Genomic DNA, 10,297 nt, shown 5'->3' on the forward strand with positions numbered 1-10,297 from the left:
GCAGATATTCGCTTTACCGATATCCACATTCACATCCATATCCGGTGGATTCCTAAAAGTACGTACCATATCCTCAAAAATGGATGCGGGTGCGGATGCGGATATGGAGCGGAAATTATCTGTACCGTTTACATCTCTACATGAGGCCCATGCGGCCAGCATAGGGGGGTTGTGGCTAGCCTGCTACCCCTCTAGGAGGCTGGCACGCCTCCGACACTTCTCTAAAAGTCTAAAGCCATATATAATTTCATATAAAATTTCAGGATCAATTCCATAAAATTATGGAGACTATTTTGATCACTTTGGAATAATATCAATGACTCCGGAACACTTCCGGGTGTCTCTCACTCATATTAAACTCTCGGTTTAATTCCAGTACCAGAACTGTTTTGATGTGACCAAAATTACTCTGATATTTCACCGAAACTCTTTCAATGTTGTCGAAATTGTCCCGCCGTTTCTCTCAACCACATGCAATAAATAATAGAACTCTCACAACATGTTTAATTCCTTTAGGGCTTATTTGGTACTAGATGTTTTGTGGGAATTAGTGGGGATAATTCCCTAGGGGAATGGATGAAACCCCTATGTTCACCACATCCTCTCAAATCTCCATAAAACTCAATCCCCAATCCAGTGGGTAGGGGTATAGTATTATGGATGGGAATAAGTGAGATTAAATTAGTCTGATAAGTGGGGATTTGGGGTTTGGTGAGGATAATCCACACAAATCGCCACAAATACAATAGTACCAAACATGGCCTTAAGGTGTGATCCATAATTTTTTGTAATTTGTGGACATGACTCTAACCCCTTCGGTCAATAACCAAAACCAACAATGGGACCATGGACATTCATAATGGTTCCCACATACACATGAGTAAACCAATGCAAGACTTTGATATTCTTGTATCATTCTCTTTACTCAAATATGTATTCTGGTATTCACGTGATCAGTGACTATGGATCCATGATGAAAGTCGGAAGAAGAGAATTTCTTAAAGACCGGAGGGGAGGACTAGCTAAGGGAGGTTCAAGTCTCCGCGCTGTTGAGGGGATTGCTTGGTGTCCCGGCTTCACAGCAGCGGTTTGGAAGTGGGGGCGGCAACACAGGTGAAGCGCAGAGTCCTACCTTTCGGGGTGAAAACCCAAGGTCTGACCTTAACCAGGTTGTGCCCGGCGGTGATCCTGGTGGAGGCATTGTTTTGAGAGCGGGGACTATCTTCGTGGTGAAAACCTAAGATCTTTGATCGGGCGACGACGGTGTTTGAGCACCTGTTCCCTTCTTGAAGGCGTCGTTTTTTGGAGAGTCCGTAATTCGGGTGTTGTCATGGTGGTGGATGTATTGCTGTTGTTAGGCCCGAGATACTGTAGCGGGACTTTTGTTTCTTAGTTTTCTTTTCTTTTTTTTGGCTGTGTGCATCCGTAGTGCCATTAGGGTGGTGCGTTGTTGCAGAGGCTGGGTGTAATTGATATCTTCTTGATATTAATATATTTCCTTTATCAAAAAAAAAATTCACGTGATAGTGATCACGAAGTGTCTGCGCAACGATAATTTGATATCGTGATACCAAGACTGCACATACTGTATCTCTCGATTTTCATGAGGAGGAATGTAAATCTAGAGCTAACACTAGTAGAAAAAGGGGCAATAGGCCCGGTCCATTTGGGCCTTCAGTCCCGGTTCCCAAACCGGGACCAATTGGGCGGGACTAAAGGGGGTACCCTTTAGTCCCGGTTCAAAGTTGAACAGGGCCTAAAGGCCTCGACACGTGGTGCGGCCAGGGAGCTCGCGGTGGAAGGCCTTTGGTCCCGGTTCGTGGTACGAACCGGGCCTAGTGCTCTGCCGCGCGCAGAATTGCTATTTCTCCGCCGCGGCACAGGTTTAGGCTGTACCAGCGTCTCTGCCGCGGCGCAGAAACAGGGCGTTCTCCGCCGCGGCAGAGTTTCAGCAATGCATATATATCATTCAAGAAACCACAAAAAATCGTCATGAATATATATAGACATCGTCAACAGTGCACGACATCGTCAACAGTACACGTAATGCATGCATATTTACAATACAACATCTCCTCGACGAATTTCGTCCCCCGTCACGATCCGCCGATAGTGCTCTCCACCTGGGGTAAGGGCCTCGGTAATAAAGAATCCCGCGATTTCCTCTTGAATTGCTTTTATTTGATCCTCCGTTATGAGAGTGTTCCGCAGGCGTGTCATCTATATTTAAAAAGGGAGATCAATATATAAATGGAACTCAATACAATAGATGGTACTAATTAAGATTAATTGTGAAATTTTGTTATCGTACACGAGTGTGGTGTATACGGGAATCCCCACCCTTGGGATAGGCCATGCCACGCATGAAGGTGCAGACGTAGTATCCACATAAGTTATTCCCTTGTTCCTGCCTCATACACTTTACGAAAAAATAGTTCGATCAAACTAATAATCAAGCATCGTATTGAAAGTAAATATCATATATAATGTTTCACGGACATAGCTATATATATAGTACTACTTGTAGGATAATGTTGCATAGAAAACAAAAAATTTCCTACCGCGAACACGCAATCCAAGCCAAGATGCAATCTAGAAGACGGTAGCAACGAGGGGGTATCGAGTCTCACCCTTGAAGAGATTCCAAAGCCTACAAGATGAGGCTCTTGTTGCTGCGGTAGACGTTCACTTGCCGCTTGCAAAAGCGCGTAGAAGATCTTGATCACGATCGGTTCCGGCGCCACGAACGGGCAGCACCTCCGTACTCGGTCACACGTTCGGTTGTTGATGAAGACGACGTCCACCTCCCGTTCCGGCGGGCAGCGGAAGTAGTAGCTCCTCTTGAATCCGACAGGCACGACGGCGTGGTGTCGGTGGCGGTGGAGAACTCCGGCGGAGCTTCGCTAAAGCACGCGGGAGCTATGGAGGAGAAGGGGGCGGCTAGGGTTTGGGAGGGGTGGCCGGCCACTCAAGGGGCGGCCGGGCTGTGGTCTTGGGGTGGCCGGCCCCTCCCCTTGGCCCCTCATTATATAGGTGGAACCCCAAGAGGTGGTGTCCAAGTCTTCGAATAAGACCCGAACCAAAAACCTTCCATAGGAGGGGGGAAACCTAGCCAAGCTAGGACTCCCACCAAGGTGGGAGTTCCACCTCCCATGTGGGGGTGGCCGGCCCCTAAGGGGGAGTCCACTTGGGACTCCTCCCCCACTAGGGTTGGCCGGCCATGGAGGTGGAGTCCCATGTGGACTCCACCTTCCTTGGTGGTTTCTTCCGGACTTTTCTAGAACCTTCTAGAACCTTCCATAGAACCTTCCGCGACATTTTATTCACATAAAATGACATCCTATATATGAATCTTATTCTCCGGACCATTCCGGAACTCCTCGTGATGTCCGGGATCACATCCGGGACTTCGAACAAATATTCCAACTCCATTCCATATTCAAGAACTACCATTTCAACATCCAACTTTAAGTGTGTCACCCTACGGTTCGTGAACTATGCGGACATGGTTGAGTACTCACTCCGACCAATAACCAATAGCGGGATCTGGAGATCCATAATGGCTCCCACATATTCAACGACGACTTTAGTGATCGAATGAACCATTCACATACGATACCAATTCCTTTTGTCACGCGATATTTTACTTGTCCGAGGTTTGATCTTCGGTATCACTCCATACCTTGTTCAACCTCGTTTCCTGACAAGTACTCTTTACTCGTACCGTGGTATGTGGTCTCTTATGAACTCATTCATATGCTTGCAAGACATTAGACGACATTCCACCGAGAGGGCCCAGAGTATATCTATCCGTCATCGGGATGGACAAATCCCACTGTTGATCCATATGCCTCAACTCATACTTTTCGGATACTTAATCCCACCTTTATAGCCACCCATTTACGCAGTGGTGTTTGGTGTAATCAAAGTACCTTTCCGGTATAAGTGATTTACATGATCTCATGGTCATAAGGACTAGGTAACTATGTATCGAAAGCTTATAGCAAATAACTTAATGACGAGATCTTATGCTACGCTTAATTGGGTGTGTCCATTACATCATTCATATAATGATATAACCTTGTTATTAATAACATCCAATGTTCATGATTATGAAACCAATCATCCATTAATCAACAAGCTAGTTTAAGAGGCATACTAGGGACTTCTTGTTGTCTACATATCACACATGTACTAATGTTTCGGTTAATACAATTATAGCATGACATATAAACATTTATCATAAACATAGAGATATAAATAATAACCACTTTTATTATTGCCTCTAGGGCATATCTCCTTCAGCCTCCCACTTGCACTAGAGTCAATAATCTAGATTACATTGTAATATACCTAACACCCATGGCATTCTGGTGTTGGTCATGCTTTGCCCTAGGGAGAGCTTTAGTCAACGGATCTGCTACATTCGGATCAGTGTGTACTTTGCAAATCTTTACTTCTCCATCTTCGATGTACTCGCGAATCGAGTGGTAACGCAGCTTGATATGCTTCAGCTTCTTGTGTGACCTTGGTTCTTGTGCATTGGCGATGGCACCCATGTTGTCACAATATATGACTAGTGGGTCCAATGCACTAGGAACCACACCGAGCTCTACAATGAACCTCTTCATCCATACCGCTTCTGATGAAGCCTCCGAAGCCGCTATGTACTCCGATTCCGTTGAAGACTTCGCCACCGTGCATCGCTTTGAGCTTGCTCCAGCTTACCGCAGCACCATTCAATATAAACACGTACCCGGACCGTGACTTAGAGTCATCGGGATCGGTGTTCCAACTTGCATCGGTGTAACTTGTTACAACGAGCTCTTGGTCACCTCCATAACAAAGAAACATATCCTTAGTTCTTTTCAAGTACTTCAGGATATTCTTGACCGCTGTCCAGTTGTTCCATTCCCGGATCACTTTGATATCTCGCTAGTCAAACTAACAAGCATGTGCGATATCCGGTCTTGTACATAGCATGGCATACATAAGAGAGCCTACCGCCGAAGCATAGAGGATCTTGATTCATCCTTTCTCTTTCATCTGCCGTAGCCGGTCCTTGAGTCTTACTCAAGACCTTGCCTCGGTAACATAGGTAAGAACCCTTTCTTGCTTTCGTCCATTCTAAACTTCTTTAGAATCTTGTCCAGGTATGTACTCGTGATAGGCCTATTAGGCGTCTTGATCTATCTCTATAAATCTTGATGCCTAATATATATGATGCTTCACCAAGGTCTTTCATTGAAAAACACGTTATTCAAATAACCTTTAACACTCGCTTAAAAGTTCTATATCATTCCCAATCAATAATATGTCATCTACATATAATATCGGAATGCTACGAGCTCCACTCACTTTCTGTAAATACAGGCCTCACCATGAGTCCGTATAAACCCGAAGTCTTTGATCACCCTATCAAAGCGTAGGTTCCAACTTCTGGATGCTTGCTTCAGTCCATAGATTGAACGCTGAAGTTTGCATACCTTGTCAGCATTTTTAGGATCGACAAAACCTTTGGGTTGTACCATATACAACTCTTCCTCAATGTCACCATTAAGGAACGCCGTTTTGACATCCATCTGCCAAATCTCATAATCGAAAAATGCAGCTATTGCTAACAAAATCCTCACAGACTTTAGCTTCGCTACGGGTGAGAAAGTCTCATCGTAGTCAACTCCTTGAATTTGTCGGAAACCCTTTGCGACAAGTCGAGCTTTATAGACAAGTAATATTACCATCGACATCTGTTTTTCTCTTGAAGATCCATTTATTCTCAACAGCCTTGCGGCTATCGTGTAAGTCTACCAAAGTCCATACTTTGTTATCATACATGGATCCCATTTCGGATTTCATGGCTTCTTGCCATTTGTTGGAATCTGGGCTCATCATCGCTTCTTCATACGTCGCAGGGTCCTCATCATTGTTGTCCACAATCATGACATTTAGACAAGGATCATACCAATCAGGAGTGGTACGCTCCCTTGTCGATCTGCGAGGTTCGGCAGCTTCCTCGTTCGAAGTTTCATGATCATCATCATTTGCTTCCTCTCCTATCGGTGCAGGCGTACAGAACATCTTCCGGCATCGCGCTACTCCGATCAATGAGTAGAAGGTTCATTAACCTCGTCGAGTTCTACTTTCCTTCCAAGTCACTTCTTTCGTGAGAAACTCTTTCTCAAGAAAGGATCCGTTCTTGGCAACAAAGATTTTGCCTTCGGATCTCGTGATAGAAAGTATACCCAATTGTTTCTTTAGGGTATCCTATGAAGACGCACTTCTCCGCTTTGGGTTCTAGCTTGTCCGGTTGTAACTTCTTTACATAAGCTTCGCAACCCCAAACTTTAAGGAACGACAACTTAGGTTTCTTCCCAAACCATAATTCATACGGTGTCGTTTCAACGGATTTAGATGGTGCCCTATTTAAAGTGAATGCGGCTGTCTCTAATGCATAACCCCAAAACGATAACGGCAAATCAGCAAGAGACATCATAGAACGAACCATATCTAAGAGAGTTCGATTACGACGTTCGGACACACCATTGCGCTCGTGGTGTTCCCGCGGTGTCAATCGTGAAAGTATTCCGCATTTCTTTAAATGCATGCCAAACTCATAACTCGGATATTCGCCTCCGCGATCGGAACGTAGAAACTTAATCTTCTTGTTACGTTGATTTTCTACTTCACTTTGGAATTCCTTAAACTTCTCGAAAGTTTCGGACTTATGTTTCATAAAGTAAATATACCCATATCTACTCAGCATCATCCGTGAAGGTTAGAACATAACGATAACCACCGCGCGATGCTACACTCATTGGTCCGCACACATCGGTATGTATGATTTCCAATAAGTCTCGTAGCTCGCTCCATTGTACCGTAAAATGGAGTCTTAGTCATTTTTCCCATTAGACATGCTTCGCATCTATCAAGTGACTCAAAGTCAAGTGACTCAAGAAGTCCATCGGAATGGAGTTTCTTCATGCGCTTCACTCCAATGTGACCAAGACGACGAGTGCCACATATAAGTAGAATTATCATTCAATTTAATTCGCTTAGCATCAATGTTATGAACATGTGTATCTCTACTATCAAGACTTAACAAGAATAAACCATTCATCTCGTGGTGCATGGCCATAAAAGACATTACTCATATAAATCGAACAACCATTATTCTCTCGACTTAAACGAATAACCGTCTTGCATTAAACAAGATCCAGATATAATGTTCATGCTCAACGCAGGTACCAAATAACAATTATTGAGGTTTAAAACTAATCCCGAAGGTAGATGTAGGGGGAGCGTGCCGACGGCGATCACATCGACCTTGGATCCATTTCCAACGCGCATCGTCACCTCGTCCCTCGCCAGGCTTCGTCTATTCCGCAGTTCCTGTTTCGAGTTACAAATGTGAGCAACCGAACCAGTATCAAATACCCAGGCACTGCTACGAGAACCAGTAAGATAGACATCTATAACATGTATATCAAATATACCTTTCTTTTTGATGAGGCCGCTCTTCAGATCAGCCAAGTATTTGGAGCAATTACGCTTCCAGTGCCCCTTCTCCTTGCAGTAATAGCACACAGTATCAGGCTTAGGGCCAGCCTTGGGCTTCTCCGGAGGCGCAACAACTTTCTTGCCGCCCTTCTTGAAGTTGCCCTTGTTGTTAGGCTTGCCCTGCTTCTTGAAACTGGTGGTCTTGTTGACCATCAACACTTGGTTCTCTTTCCTTATTTCAACCTCAGCAGATTTCAGCATGGAGAAGAGTTCAGGTAACTCCTTGTTCATGTTCTGCATGTTGTAGTTCATCACGAAGTTCTTGTAACTAGGTGGCAGTGATTGGAGGACACGATTAATCCCCAGCTTGTTGGGAATCACTATCCCTAAGTCACCGAGTTTCTTCGCATGCCCGGACATAGCGAGCATGTGCTCACTGACGGAGCTGCCCTCTTCCATCATGCAACTGAAGAAGTGTTTCGATGCTTCATAGCATTCCACGGCCGCATGAGTTTCAAAAATAGTTTTCAACTCTTTCATCATCTCATACGGGTCGTGGTGCTCAAAACGTTTTTGAAGATCGGCTTCCAGACTGCACAGATGGCACACTCGAACTTGAGAGTACCGAATTTTCCGAGTCTCGTAAACATTCTTTACTTCATCGGATTCAGTCTGCAGTGGGGCACCCAACGGTGCATCGAGCACATATTGCAGGTTTCCACCAACGAGGAAAATCCTCACATGACGGAACCAAGTCGGTGAAGTTGCTACCGTTGCTCTTAAGCTTTTCTTTCTCTAGGAACCGGTTAAAACCGATGGAGGGGGACGCCATGATCTACAACATATTTGCAAAGAGTTTAGACTAAGTTTATGATAAATTGAGTTCAATTTTAATTCTGAAATTAACTAGGTGAACTCCCACTTAAAACAACATCCCTCGCATTGTCTTAGTGATTACACGAACCAAATCCACTACACCAAGTCCGATCTTCACGAGAAAAGATGTAGCTTCAAAGGCGAACACTCAAAGTGTTCATCATATCATTCATATGACTCATGCTCTACCTTTCGGTATCCCGTGTTCCGAGACCATGTCTGTACATGCTAGGCTCGTCAAGGCAACCTTAGTATCCGCGTGTGCAAAAACCGGCTTGCACCCGTTGTATGCACATGTAGAGTCTATCACACCCGATCATCACGAGATGCTTCGAAACGACAAGTCTTAGCAACGGTGCATACTAAGGATGAACACTTTATTATCTTGATATTTAGTGAGAGGGATCATCTTATAATGCTACCGTCGCGATCTAAGCAAAATAAGATGCATAAAAGGATTAACATCACATGCAATTCATAATGTGTGATATGATATGGCCTTTCTTCTTGTGCTTTTGATCTCCATCTCCAAAGCACGGACATGATCTCCATCATCACCAGCAAAGCGTCAAGGTAAGTGGCGCCGCTTCATGGTTGTCCATCACTTATAGCTACTATAACAACTACTTGAAATAAAGCTATTACATGATGAATAGACACGCAGGTCTTTAACAAAAATTAAAGACAACCATTAGGCTCCCGCCGGTTGCCATAATACAATAATGAACATCTCATACATCAAATATAATCATCATCACATCATGGCCATATCACATCACCAAACCCCGCAAAAACAAGTTAGACGCCTCTAATTTGGTTTGCATATTTTACGTGGTTTAGGGTTTTCGAGCAAGATCCAATCTACCTACGAACATGAACCACAACGGTGATACTAGTGTTGACAATAGAAGTGTAAATTACAATCTTCACTATGGTGGGAGAGACAGACACCCGCAAAGCCACTTATGCAATACAAGTTGCATGTCAAGCGTGGAGCAAGTCTCATGAGACGCGGTCATGTAAAGTTAGCCCGGGCCGCTTCATCCCACCATCCCGCAAGAAGCAAAGTACACAAACTAAAGCAACAAGAGCATCACCGCCCACAAAACCATTGTGTTCTACTCGTGCAACATGCATCTATGCATAGACATGGCTCTGATACCACTGATGGGGTTCGTAGCATAGAAAACAAAAAATTTCCTACCGCAAGACGAATAAAACCAATAGATCTAATCTATGGAACACCCAAGATCTAATCTACAAGATCGAAGCAACGAGATGGAGATGAGACTAACCCTCGAAGATTCCAAAGCCTACGAGATTGATCTCGTTGTTGATGTAGACGATCGTCCCCGGTGCCGCAATCCGACAGCACTTCCGTACTCTGGCCGCGCGTACGGTGTCGATGAAGCTCCTTCCTCTCCCGCTCCAGCGGGCAGCGGAGGTGTGGTAGATCTCCTCCAAAGTCCAGCAAGACGACGGCGTGGTGGTGGAGGTGGAGGAAGAAAACCGCAGGGCTTCGCCTAAGCCGGAGCAGCGTATGGTGGAGGGAGAGGCGGCCGAGGAAGAGGTAATGGATGGGGGTGTGGCCGGCCACCCCTCCCCTCTTTATATAGGTGGGGGTCGGCCTAGGGTTTCCCCTAGGGCCCACCTACCCCCTTTGGCCGGCCACATGGGGGGGCAAACTCCTCCCCCAAGTTTTCCCCTTTATCTCCTAATTTAAACCATTTATTTTAGGAGATAGATCTTATCTCTAGATTTAAACCATTTAAACTAGAGATAGATCTTATCTCTAAGGGGGTCGGTCTAGGCCCACATGTCATGGTGGGTAGGACCCACTATGCCATGTGGCGCCTATGTGGCCTCTCCCAGGGTGGTGGGCCCACCGGTGGCCCTCTAGAACCTTCTAGAAGCTCCGGTCAAA

The sequence above is a fragment of the Lolium rigidum genome, chromosome 6 (genome assembly GCF_022539505.1).
Source record: "Lolium rigidum isolate FL_2022 chromosome 6, APGP_CSIRO_Lrig_0.1, whole genome shotgun sequence".
NCBI classification, from domain to species: domain Eukaryota; kingdom Viridiplantae; phylum Streptophyta; class Magnoliopsida; order Poales; family Poaceae; genus Lolium; species Lolium rigidum.